This window comes from Pleurodeles waltl, chromosome 2_1 (assembly GCF_031143425.1).
Source record: "Pleurodeles waltl isolate 20211129_DDA chromosome 2_1, aPleWal1.hap1.20221129, whole genome shotgun sequence".
Classification (NCBI taxonomy): domain Eukaryota; kingdom Metazoa; phylum Chordata; class Amphibia; order Caudata; family Salamandridae; genus Pleurodeles; species Pleurodeles waltl.
In genome coordinates this window covers 311,032,515-311,046,969 of record NC_090438.1, presented here as the reverse complement: position 1 = coordinate 311,046,969, position 14,455 = coordinate 311,032,515, and the positions used below count along the sequence as shown (strand labels likewise).

General features: G+C 43.4%; 1 pseudogene; it reads left to right on the top strand.

Moving 5' to 3' along the window:
- The first annotated feature begins 4,038 nt into the window (after positions 1-4,038).
- On the top strand, positions 4,039-6,287 carry LOC138258801 (large ribosomal subunit protein eL19-like; annotated as a pseudogene).
- The last annotated feature ends 8,168 nt before the right edge of the window (positions 6,288-14,455 follow it).

Genomic DNA, 14,455 nt, shown 5'->3' with positions numbered 1-14,455 from the left:
AACCCTACAACTAACTTCTGGTGTAGTACAGAAAGCTAGCGTATTCACGTATTCCTCAGTGGTCACAAAGTACTGTACCTGCATCAAATTTAAAAGGGCGGAATTACTCATATTCACTTGTAAGTATGTAAATACGGGTGGCCATCATGAGATATACTATCATTACAACTCCTGCTAGGTGTGGAATCCTGTGTCAACTTAATTATAATCAGAGGCCATATGCTAAGTAATACCCTCATTATTCATGTTCAACAATCCTTGCCAAAATTGGTCTCTTCTCCCATTAAATCCAGAAAAGTGCCCAACACTCGACAACCACTCCCTCGTAAACAGGACGCCATCTTAGTTTGGGACATGAAATCCTTCAACTAATCCAAATGGTGAAAAACATAATTTGTGATCTACTCTCCTTCTTCTCATATAAGTATCTAAGCACCTTCTCACAATGCCTAAAACATCATAATAGAAGTTGACACACAACAAGCAATAGTATTATTGAGTCCAAAAAGACAAATGAAGATCCTATAGCAAATATGTGGGTTCTTGTGAATAAACCAGTTTGTACCCTGCAAATGTGTAGCCTCATAAACCCTACATCAGGGTTCTGCAAAGTGGGTCCTGGAGAGCCGGTCCATGCCAGATTTTTAACTAATCCACATTTAGAAAAAAGATGTTTCAGAAATCTACATTTTTCTAAATGTGGATAAGCTAAAAATCTGTCATGGACCCGGCTCTCAAGAACCCACTTTGCAGAGCCCTTCCCTACATGAATCAAACAACATTTTAGAAGTTAGAATGTTTGCACCTGACAAGTAGTTGTATTACATTTGACTGTTCATACCTAAATCTAAAAACTTTCATCACATTCCACACCAAGTAAAGTACATTGCTAAATGTGCGATTGCCATTTGTGTTATCCATACAAAAAAATTGTTGAACCCTAAATGTTGAAATATTCAGTATTTCATTGTGTCATAATCTACCACAGCTGCCACTGCATTACACCAAACATATTGTAATTTGTGATCCACATTAAGGTCTTTTTGCATTACTTTTATTTCAAGATGCAGATCACTTCTGTTCTCTAAAGGATCAATTCTCTGTTCCCAGTCCTGAGATAAATTGGCGTATCCTGTATATCATCAAATTTGATTTGAGGTACACGTTGGCAAACACTACAATGTACAGCTAAGAGGTATCTGGAATTATTATGCTATATAGCTCTCAGGTGTTCCAGAGTGTGTTCACGTTATGGTCTGATCATACTACCTAAATGACCCCACAGTCACATAAACCATATGCCTAGTAGAACAGGTAATACTAGAGCGTATTTGATGTGAAGTGTTAGTATTGCATTGAAAGTGTTGTTTTCTGTCGTCCACAAATCTGCAAGCACTATAGTATTGACATTTCTAAAAACCTGTATGAGTGTATGCCATCCAGTCGGTTATTTTGGTAGTGGTGGAGACTAGGACTATGTCTCCCAGGGTTCTACCCTGTCTAAATGTAGTGCTTGGCTTCAGTGTGATCCATTTTGCTGCCACTAAATCATTAGTTAAGAGACTTCAGTGTTTCTGCAAAATTCTGCTGAATTTATCTGTACCACTGCCATATGGTATTATGGATCTAAATGTTTCATTTTTTAGTGTCTTTCTTTGCTTATCTTTTAGAGTATTCTCGCTCATTAGTTTAAGGGCCCTATTTTTGGCCATTTTTATCATCCCCTCATAACCTCTTGTGCTGAATCTGATGTTCACATCATCCAAAATCTTTATGACCTCATGTTCCTCACTACAGTTATGCCTCACTTTCACCATCTCCCCATATGGTATGACACACAATTTGGTCCTAGGATGTGTACTGCTAGCATACAGAAACACATTACAAGTGATCTCCATTCTGCACAATTTTGTTTTATTTGACAAAGATTCACACATCCAAAAAACAGATTCTTTCAGTTCTATATTCTAATGCAAGCACAATGTTGTATGGGTTGTCATTCTGAAACACCATAAAATGTTCCAAGTTCTCAACAGAATCCTTCCATATCACCAGTATTTCATCAATAACATACCAGCAAAAGGGGTTTAACATATGAAACCTGAAAGCTGGGAAGGTAAGCAGGACAGAAACTGAGAACTGGGGCAGATTGGAACAGGCTGCAACCAGGGAACTGGACATAAACTAGAAGCAGGCAAAATAAATTAGAAAGACAGCACAAGCAAAACAAGAAGGTAAAACCCTGAAATGATAGATACACTATCTTAAAAAAAAAAGTTGGTGTCCTCCTGGGATAGCGGTCTCTCTGAGGGGTAAGTAATCTTACAAGAGCACAAGGAGCAAATTAATCTCACTGAGTTCGGGCACACTCAGCAGCTCTTGTGGAGAAAGAGTGATGGATGGCTATCTGTCCCAGAGGTACAAAGTGCAGCAAGGTGCAGGACAAGGAACACAGAAGCAGAAACTGGGCTCAGGGAGAATCTGAAATTAGGATCAGGATCTGGACTGTAATCAAGATCAGCAGCAGGACTGGAATACACAGAACTATAAATACTATAATCCTGCATCTGAATTATGGCAGGACAGGAATATGCAGTCAGAAGGAAAGACACAGGGGGTTATTCTAACTTTGGAGGAGTGTTAATCCGTCCCAAAAGTGACGGTAAAGTGACGGATATACCACCAGCCGTATTACGAGTTCCATAGGATATAATGGACTCGTAATACGGCTGGTGGTAAATCCGTCACTTTTCCGTCACTTTTGGGACGGATTAACACCTCCTCCAAAGTTAGAATAACCCCCACAGTGCTTAATTTAAGACAGTGGTTTTCGGTGCTCAGCAGTAGGACTTAATTGTTCATAAAGGTCCTTATGGCAGTCCACCACATAGTGGGGCTGTTTTTCAAAATTTTAGATGAGCACAACATCAGTTGTTTCCTAATTCACTTCATATTAAAAGTGACTAGTACTTGTCACCCAAGCCATTCTTATATCTTTGATGGTGTGAATTGTCACATGTCTACGAGTGTGATGGTTAGTAGTTGTGTTGGTACTATCATTGGTATCTCTGGCAGGGGCAAATGGTGGTGCAAGCTGCAAAAGCCTCCTGAAAAAGGTCCTAGTACTTACTGCTTTACAAATTAAGCACTGGCAAGCAATCTGCATATGGAAGACAGACTAGGAGGTGTACAGTCAATTCTAGGAACAAGTCAATCACAGGAGCAAAGAGACAGAATAAGCAGGAGACAGAAAAGAGATACAAAAATACTTGCCAGAAAGGAAAAACATATGAAATCAATTCATAATGGAATCATAAATCAAAGAGCAAGCTTGCAAATATAGCACCAGAGATAACAACGGTGCAGAGGAAGACACAACAAAGAGGTCAGTTGTGAGCCACTGTACAATGAGCTCAAATGGATGGAAAAGGTGGATAGTCAGGGGAAGAGCACAGATGTAGGGAGAGAGGGAGATGAAAGCAATAAACCAGGTGCAAGTGATCATGAAACCAGCAATGTAAGAACAGCTATACTGACACTTGGGAAAAAGGTTTAGAATAGTCTACTGCTATATCCTGGTGTAAAAGCAGGACCCTAAAGGCCCCTCATGAGTGTCACCAAGTGTGTGTATAGCAGAATCTTGACAGTATTGTCAGAATCCCACTAAGTTTAAAGATATGGAGAGCAATGAATGATACTTATGGTTATCTTCTGTTAAATAAAGAAAGACTTCTTTATTGGTTTATCTCATGTGACTCAAATGTCTGTTTGACGAATGGAAATTGTTATTGTTATTGTTTTATTTTAACTTTAATGTGGGTTCTTGCTGTTATTAAAAAAAAATCTTTCTTTGTTGACTTTCTATAGATGATTTCCCTTCAGGGAGCTAATAGGCAGACGTGGGCCCGCAAGCAGGTCATTCTCTTGTCTCTGTATTCCGAGTCTTTTAGAGCCCTCCCAAAGTATTTCACATTATGAGCAGCCAATAACACTTTTAATCCTAAATCTTTCTTTCTGTTCTGCAGCTGAGCTGCAGCCATGAGGATGCTTTGGCTTCAGAAGAAGCTTGCCTCCAGTGTCTTAAGCAGTGGCAAGAAAAAATTATGGCTGGATCCTAATGAAACAAATGAGATAGCCAACACAAACGTATGTCAGCAACTCAGAGAGCTAGTTAAAGATGGTGTGATTATCCCAAAATCTGTACTGTACTGGGCTCAGGGAGAATCTGAAATTAGGATCAGGATCTGGACTGTAATCAAGATCAGCAGCAGGAGTGGAATACACAGAACTATAAATACTATAATCCTGCATCTGAATTAGGGCAGGACAGGAATATGCAGTCAGAAGGAAAGACACAGTGCTTAATTTAAGCCAGTGGTTTTCGGTGCTCAGCAGTAGGACGTAATTGTTCATAAAGGTCCTTATGGCAGTCCACCACATAGTGGGCTGTTTTTTAAAATTTTAGATGAGCACAACATCAGTTGTTTCCTAATTCACTACATATTAAAAGTGACTAGTACTTGTCACCCAAGCCATTCTTATATCTTTGAAGGTGTGAATTGTCACATTTCTACGAGTGTGATGGTTAGTAGTTGTGTTGGTACTATCATTGGTATCGCTGGCAGGGGCAAATGGTGGTGCAAGCTGCAAAAGCCTCCTGAAAAAGGTCCTAGCCCTTACTGCTTTACAAATTAAGCACTGGCAAGCAATCTGCATATGGAAGACAGACTAGGAGGTGTACAGTCAATTCTAGGAACAAGTCAATCACAGGAGCAAAGAGACAGAATAAGCAGGAGACAGAAAACAGATACAAAAATACTTGCCAGAAAGGAAAAACATATGAAATCAATTCACAATGGAATCATAAATCAAAGAGCAAGCTTGCAAATATAGCACCAGAGATAACAACGGTGCAGAGGAAGACACAACAAAGAGGTCAGTTGTGAGCCACTGTACAATGAGCTCAAAGGGCTGGAAAAGATGGATAGTCAGGGGAAGAGCACAGATGTAGGGAAGAGGGAGATGGAAGCAATAAACCAGGTGCAAGTGATCATGAAACCAGCAATGTAAGAACAGCTGTACTGACACTTGGGAAAAAGGTTTAGAATAGTCTACTGCTATATCCTGGTGTAAAAGCAGGACCCTAAAGGCCCCTCATGAGTGTCACCAAGTGTGTGTATAGCAGAATCTTGACAGTATTGTCAGAATCCCACTAAGTTTAAAGATATGGAGAGCAATGAAAGATACTTATGGTTATCTTCTGTTAAATAAAGAAAGACTTCTTTATTGGTTTATCTCATGTGATTCAAATGTCTGTTTGACGAATGGAAATGGAAATTGTTATTGTTTTATTTGAACTTTAATGTGGGTTCTTGCCGTTATTAAAAAATGTTCTTTCTTTGTTGACTTTCTATAGATGATTTCCCTTCAGGGAGCTAATAGGCAGACGTGGGCCCGCAAGCAGGTCATTCTCTTGTCTCTGTATTCTGAGTCTTTTAGAGCCCTCCCAAAGTATTTCAAATTATGAGCAGCCAATAACACTTTTAATCCTAAAGCTTTCTTTCTGTTCTGCAGCTGAGCTGCAGCCATGAGGATGTTTTGGCTTCAGAGGAAGCTTGCCTCCAGTGTCTTAAGCAGTGGCAAGAAAAAATTATGTCTGGATCCTAATGAAACAAATGAGATAGCCAACACAAACGTATGTCAGCAACTCAGAGAGCTAGTTAAAGATGGTGTGATTATCCCAAAATCTGTACTGTTGCACGCCCTTGCAGGAAGAACACACTTGCTCGCAGAAAGGACAGGCACATGGGCATTGGTAAGAGAACGGGTATTGCTAATGTGCATATACCAGAGAAGCGTTCATGGATGAGGACAATGATAATTCTGTACCGTCTGCTCCGCAGATACAGCGAGTCCAAGAAAGTTGACATCCACATGTACCACAGTCTTTATCTGAAAGTAAAGGGTAATCTGTTAAAAAACAAGCACATCTTAATGGAGCACATTCACAAACTGGAGGCAGAAAAAGCCAACAAGAAGCTCCCGGCTGACCAGACTGAAGCCTGCAGGTTGAAGACTAAGGAGGCCGGCAAGAGTTACGAAGAATCCCTGCAAGCTAAAAAGGAAGAGATCATAAAGTCTATCAAAGAAGGAACAGACCAAGAAGTAGTCAGTCTTCCCAGTGTGTAAATAGTGAGCTTCTATCATGGTCAATACAACATTCAATAATAAACATCCTCAAATAAAAAACATATTTAAAAAAAAAAAAACATCCTAAAGTTAAAATAATCAATTCAAATTATATATATTTTTCCATAATATAATTCCTCCTACATAAATAAGGTAATTTTATCACACAATTTGGGCTTGCATTCAATATAATTTCATTGGCCTAAATTACACGCATTACTGTAATCATTATAAAGCATGTTTCTGATTTGGTAAAGATTCAAAAAATGGCTGCCTTCAAGATTAATTTAATATGAAAAACTTTCCTCACCTGTATTTCAAGGCTGTACTTTAGAGAAGGGAAACTACATATATTTTTAACGTTACAAAAATATACACATTTTGCAAACCAAGGGCCTTATTATGAGTTTTCTAGTCTTTTGTCAAGACCGCTGTGGTGGCGGCCGACAAAAGACTGCCATGTTGGCAGTCATCAGACAGCAGCATTACGACCTACAGCATGAAGACCACCAAAAAGCAGCCAAAATTCTGAAACCTCAAGGACACTGGAAGGCAGAAAAAAGAATGTTCCACCACCAGCACCGCAAGCCCAACACAAATCCACCCACCAGAATACAAAACACAAATCACCACAGCAGTTCATCCATGGTGGAAAAACATTGGCGGTGTGAGCCCCCGTGGTCAGAAGTCACCACTCACAGAACACAACACCACATTGGACAGCTTGACTACCCCACACCAGACACACATCCACACACCCGACACACCTATACACACCACTATATAACCCCCCCCACACAACCCACAATCATTCTCAACAAAACCGCAATACTGAGAAACAGAGAGCAGGCACATACAGAGAGAGAGCACTCTAACACTATAGGCACACACATCACACGTATCACACACCGGCTAAACAAACACAATACACACATAACAAGCACACACATTCCACAACATCCAACCATTCCTCACAATACACCACCCACACCCCATCAATCACTTAACTCTGCACCCTTTCATAACCAACACTCCCCACACTGTCAACACAAACACAAACATATCACCACAAACGCACCCACGAGTCACTGACGATGATTTGAGTGCCATGATGGACAAAATTATCATGGTAGAGCCACAACTGTTTGAAGCACAGGTTCAGCAAACATCAATTGCCAGGAAAAGGGAGTTTTGGCAAATAATAGTTGACAGGGTCAACTCAGTGGGCAGCCATCCACGCACAAGGGACAACATCAGGAATGGGAGGAATGACCTATGGGGGAAGGTGCATTCCATGACATTGATACACCAGATAGCCGTGCAGAAGACTGGCAGTGGGCCCCCAACTCCTCCCCCACAGTTCACATCTTGGGAAGAAAAGGTCTTGGATATACTACATACTGAGGGCCTGACTGGAATACATGGGGGACTGGAGTTTGGTAAGTTCCCACAACATCAATGACACACAATTGTCGTGTCCTGTATGCTTCTCACCACCCAAATACCCCCTTATTCACTGAATGCCCCACTTCACCTACCTGCCAATCATCCAATGCCCCTGTCCTGCATGCCACCACCCCACACACCACTATTGCTCTCACAGCCCTTGGCAGGGGCATAGACACCACAGGCTAATACCTACAACTCCCACAATGCACCAACCCATTAATGTGCAAACCTGCAATGTGCACATCACGTCACATTTCATACAGGCATGACTAGTGTACTACCTACACCAACTAGAATGTACGACTGAGTACCAGTACATGGCAATGACAGCAATGCAATGGCACACCACAATGGGAAGAAAGGCAAAACACAGCTGCAGCTCAGTGACTATTTCAAATAGACACTGATCCATATCCCCAAGCCTGAAATTGACTGACCATGGGTTGTAAAGTAAGATGCCAGACTCCATGCGCATGCACAAGATCAAGAGACTGGAAGCTGACCCTTGCATACTTACATACTGTGTTCCCAGTGGGACATCATGGTGCAATCTGCAGCCACATTGTGGGACAACTACCAAGCCTGACTACTCACTAGGTAGCAGAGTCGAATAAGCATGTCAAGTATGAGATAGTAACAGAACCCATCAGCAGTGCCATATGTACAAATCATTGATGCGAGCACCCAACATGGAGTATGGTACTCCTATCACAGACTTGTATGTACTACCAAGCTATAATGTTCAGCATCTGTCATTGTCATTGCAGGGTATCATGGTAAGCCTCTGTCTGCATCTCACAAAGAGGGAACCAAACACACTTTCTTAACTGTACTCTGTGTCTCACTCCATCCACAGGTAGCCCTACCATTTGACCATGGAGAGGATACCAGACACTGCCAGTCCTCCTCCAGGTGAAGGCCCCAGTGAGGACAGCTCGCCTAGATGTCTGGACAGTGACAACCTACCTGGCCCATCCATGATACTCGCCCCACCCATATCGATTCCCCCCACCCCTGTTACCCCGACATCACAGCAAGCAAGCACCCATAGACCTTTGTCCCAAAGACTGTTCAATCTATTGTGTGTCCCACATCGCACGGACCTGAGTCGGACCTTCACATCCCAGACAATGAAGGTCCTGCAAACACTGGAAGTGACCACACCGTGCCAAGGGCACAGGCACCTGGAGGCAGGGGATGGTGGAAGCGATGCTATGAGACAGAGGATGGGGCACCCAAGGAACTTCACTGATCAGGATATGAGCTCCAACTCATGGGAGCATACCAAACATCCCAGGACAAGAAGGGGCAGATCATCACCATGTTGGGGGGAAAATCAAAGGCTGCAGAGGAGATACCACCAGGAGATCATGCAGCAGTGGCAGGCACACAATGCCACCATGGCCTCCATTGCAGGGGTGCTGAGGGACATGACCAATACCCTATGTGGTTTAGCAACCCACCATCAGGGCCCTTCTACTACCAACGTGACATCTTCTCTCTCTACATCAGCGGCAGCTAGTGGAATGGAGGCCCTGCCAGGGGAACCCCACGCCTCAGACACCCCTCCCTCTATTGCTAAAGAACACCACTGCAAATTTGGATGTCCATCCAGACTTCTGGCTGGAGCAGATGCCAAGACCAAACCTACTGACAGGAAGTGAACCTCTCCTGCTTTGTCACCCTTGTGTGCAACTGATGTACCCCATTGACTGTTCTGAGATAAAACTCAATTTTGCCATGGTACAAGGACACTGGACTTGTGTGACAAAATGTAGCAGCTACACTGACTAATCCATCTACCATGACTCCACTCATCGGCTGTTTGGTATGTTGTTCACACTTACTTCACTTGTTACAAAACTTAAAAGTACAACAAATAACTTATGGACACAGCTACTGTATCTGTGTGTTTAATGATACAACAACAAGTGTCCTTCTACCCAACTGTGGTCTGGTAATTCCTCCCCGATTCAAACTCGCAGCGTAATGGCCATCAGACGGAGGTTCCCCCAGCAGTATACACATGACAACAGTAATGTCACTGGACAGATGTCAGAGTGAGGTTGAAATCCACAGTAAGACCAGGGTATAGTCTGCTGATCTATCTGCAATTAGAGCTAGGCAGAGAGTACCATCAGGATGGAAGGCATGATGACACAGTAAGCACATATACAGGTAATCAACTGCATGCCTATTGTAATATAACTCAATTTCACTGGCACCCAGATTGGACCTATACAGGACCAGGCTCAGGGCCTCCACAAGATCCATTTAACAGGCTATCTGTCATGTACATCTCTCAGAACTGTACTCAATTATCATTAACTACTGACAATGTATGCCTCAGGTCTCATGTAGTAGAACCACAAATTAAATCTACATCCCGTGGGTGGGATGAGATGAGAATAGGAGGATGCAGGAAATCCAGCTCCGAACTGGTCAGTCCATGAGAGAAGTGAATGTTGGAATCAGTTGCAACAACACATGTTAGAGGTGAACTACTAATAGTGTACACCTTATGTTCTATCTGCCTGCTTCCACAACTCACACATAGGCATTGGACATTATTACAACATCAAATATGCTAAAGGTCAGACGGCCTAATGTCTTGTCTTGTTTGATTGTCCACAGACAAGACTTGAAAAGGCCTTCTTCATATACCTGTATGTCACTGGAATACTACTTGATGAGCTCAGTCCAACAGTCAGATGCTCCTTCCTCCTCTGGCTCTTCCTCACTCTCCATATCACCATGTGCAGCCACAGGTACACCTTCCTCACTGTCATCAGCTAGCAATGGTATATGACGCCTCAGGGCTAAATTGTGGCGCATGCAGGAGGCAACAATGATCTGTCAAACCTTGTGCGTACAGGAGGGCACCTCCAGATATGTCCAGGGACCTGAATCTTGGCATCAGGAGGCCGAACGTTCATTTGATTACACGCCTTGTCCTCCTGTGGGCCTCATTGAAATGGAGTTCCCCTGGCGTGCCTGTGTACCTTACAGGTGTCAGCAGACAAGGGAGGTTTGGCTAGCCAGAGTTACCTGTGAACACAATAGTAGAACAAATTAAATTGAAGGTTCAGCAAGTGGGGAGATTGTGATAACAGGTCACATTACATACAAACACAACAATGCATACTTACCAACCAGCTAGGCCCTCTCGGTATGCAGTTGTACTATCATGTGTGGGACATTGCTGATCCGCATAATGTAGGAGTCATGCACTGATCCAGGAAACTTGTCTGTCACTTGGGAGATGTACAGGTTTGCTAGACACACCACCTGCATATTGATAGAGTGGTAGTTCTTCCTGTTCCTATACACCTGTTCATTGACACAAGGAGGTACCAGGGATACATGGGTGCCATCGATGGCCCCTACCACGTGAGGAACTGACTCCTTGGATAAAAGTCAGCCTTCATATTGGCCATATCCGCTCTTTGGGGAAACCTGATGTAGCTGTCCAGGTGTTTCAAGAAAGCACACAGTACATCCCTCAACACCAGACTGAATATGGGGTGAGACATCCCTGCTGTTAAGGTGACAGTATTCTGCAATGACCCTGTGGCCAGGAAGTGTAGCACTGACAATACTTGAATGATCGGAGGCATGCTATATCGATTGCGATTGCCTGGCATCAGATCTGGCTCCAACTGTCTACATAGATCCATGATGACCTGGCTATTCACATGATAGGTCTGGATGACGTGCCTGTCCTCCATGGTTGCCAGGGCTACCAGTGGACGGTACACTGGTGGTTGTCTAACTTCCCTCATGGCAGGATATCTATGTTTAGAGGAGAGAGAGTACAATGCCATGCAGTAGGCACATGTCAGCAGCACCTAGTATAGTAGCAGACACCTAAAGTAGGATTCGTAGCAGTGGTGACATAAACATTACAGACCATAGAAATGCACATCATACACCGCCATTGCCACGCATTGGCTAAAATGTAAGTCGGATAGGACCTATGACACATATGTATAAGAAAATATGTGGGTGACTGTGCAGTTCTGCACTGATCACACATATGTAATTAAATGAACATATAGTTACCTTGTGCCTATGTACCTCAGAGTAGCTACACAGAACTTTCAACATATATACAGGCTCAACACATCATATTGTCATGATTGGCCCATTATGTAGCACAACCATGAAGTCACAAAATTGGCTGACACAGATATCTGGATGATTAGGTGCCTGACACACTTATTTAAGCACATGCATCTAGTACATGTGCCCTACATGGCTGACATGTGATTTACTGCTCTGGACAGTTGGAAGTGACCTAAGTCTGCCGGCAGAAATCGTCATGGCTTTAGGCAGTCGCAACCGCCATGCAACTTGTCATAGGGTAACATTGCTGCCTATGGCAGACTGAAGCAAATGGCAAAGACCGCCTGTGGTGACAATTCTTTACGTGGCAGCAGTGACTGCCATGTTTTGCAGTCTTGCTCACTTGACTCCTGACTTGAGCTGCTGTGCACTGCCTCTGGGAGCCATCATGCCACGTCCTGCTGGTAATAGGACCCCTGCTTTCACACAGGAAGAGCTGGAGAAGCTGGTGGAGGAGGCCCTACCCCTCTATGAACAGCTCTATGGGGCACCAGAGGAACAGGTGAGTTCAATGCCCCAGCCACTTGTGATTGGTGTAGTTTGTGATGGTATGTCGGCCATGTGAACAGTATTTGGAGTAGATGAATGCATGTGGCGTACCATATAGGCCTGTGTGCTGAGAGGATGGGTATGTGTTCTCACTTGCTGTTATAGTTGTCTAGTGTCAAATCATGTAGGTATGGGGCATGTGTACATGACTTTCTCCTTTTTTTCTGTGCCGTCTATGCAGGCGAATGCCCATCAGAAGAAGGGAATCTGGTGTGGCCATTGCCAAGTAAGTGTGGACCCTGGAGGTCCACAGCCAGCGGACCGCACATTGTTGGAAGTGGTGGGAGGACCTGATACGCTGAGCCCCGAGGACCGCAGAGGCCCAGCAAGGGATGCCTTCAAAATGAGGGAGCGGTGCCCGTTGGAACTTGACCATCCCAATGCATGCATTTTTGTGGTGGCCTACCATGAGGTTGAAGGGCGTTTGAGGGCAGCACAGCAGTCACAAGGGGGTAGGTACTGACTGTTTCCTGGTACTTGGCTCTAGTTGTACGGTGTTCGCAGTCTCACTGTAGCTTCTGTAGTAGGTGGCAAATGTTTGTAGACTACTGGGCATCAGTTGGTTCCACCTTGACATTGTATGAAATGTGGAACTGACATCGTTGTTAGATATGTGTAAGTTTTGGACTCCTGTATCAAGACATCGTTCTGACTGCATGTGGAGCTGCTCAAATGTCAATGCCATGAGCGTTGCCCCATACTTCCATTCCTAACGATGTGAGCTGGTGTTTCACCACACCCATTGACTCAAACCTGGTCCATCCATCTGCAAATGAACGTTAGTGGCTCTAAGCTGTCTGACCACTCCCTTTTGTGTTGATCACCTGTTGTAGCAACTGGATGGCTCACTTATTTGGTACATCTATGGACTCCATGTGAGGCTGCTATCTCAATTACACCACAGGACAGTACATATCTACCTTTATTGTTGTACCCCCATTGTCCGTTCATCTCCATTCTATGGGGTATGTGAATGTAGCAACAAAGGGACATTCTACTTTGGGTGTCTGATTTGTGTATTTAGACTCATCATGCTTTTCCATGTGATTGACTTCTGGGCATTTCATCTCTGTCCCAATGGGATGGTTCTAGAGGAGGTAAGTCTTGACAGAGCTAGCCTTTTACAATATGCTATGCCAATGCTATGGTTGCCAATGCCCTACCAATTTCTTAGCAACCTTGGTAAATTGCTGCCTACATCATGTCTCAATGGTTACTTGGGGGCACAACATATGAAATGGGACAATCTTTTCTACCCTTGGCCTAGACGATGTGTCCAGTCTGGTGAAGATTAGGTATTGCATCACTTATGCGATAAAGAAGTAATGGTTTTGTTGTACAACTTTTTCTAACGCAGGTATTTCTTGCAATGGGAAATGTTGTATATGCACTGGCAGTTGTGTATGTCCATGAGTACTTCATGTGTACATGTCATTTCTGAGTGCAATTTGTGGAGTGTGGAGTTAGGTACAGGTAATAACATGTCAGGTATGGTGTGAATGATGCTGGTTTACTCATCTTGTAAAGTCCCATAACTGTAACTGCATGTCTGGTGGAATGGTAGGTGGCCTAGGATGTAAATTGTGGCTGCCTGAAGTTTAGTAGTTGTGCCACTGCACTCAGTGATTGCCTATGGATGTTTCGTGTGTGCTATGTAGGTCATTGTAGCTGAACATGCATTTATGCACCAATGTGGTGTATCTGTGTTTTGTGCCTGCAGATATTCCTATGTGAATGTGTGAATGTCATGCCATGCCTCCATGTACTCCATACATGTAGTATATACATCAGTTGTCACCTGTATGAGAGTCTCACTTGTTCTGGCATCATCAGTTCAGGTACCCATGTTGCCATACATGTATAAGGGCTCAGTCAGCCATGTGATATGTATGGCAAGTGTTGTGTGGTCTGTGAATATGGTAGTCTACACTAACAAGGGACATTACTAATTGAAATGGACTGGTCAGGTGTTGTTTCAGGACATGCATGATGTGTTGTGATCAGTCACCTTCTCTTACAATTGGTGATAGGTGTATGGAGAGATATGATCTGGAATATGCTTGACATATCTACTTCTGCCAGGGCATGAGTAGCATACTGACATGGCTCTACAGGTATTCGATTGGATTACTCTAGTCATGCT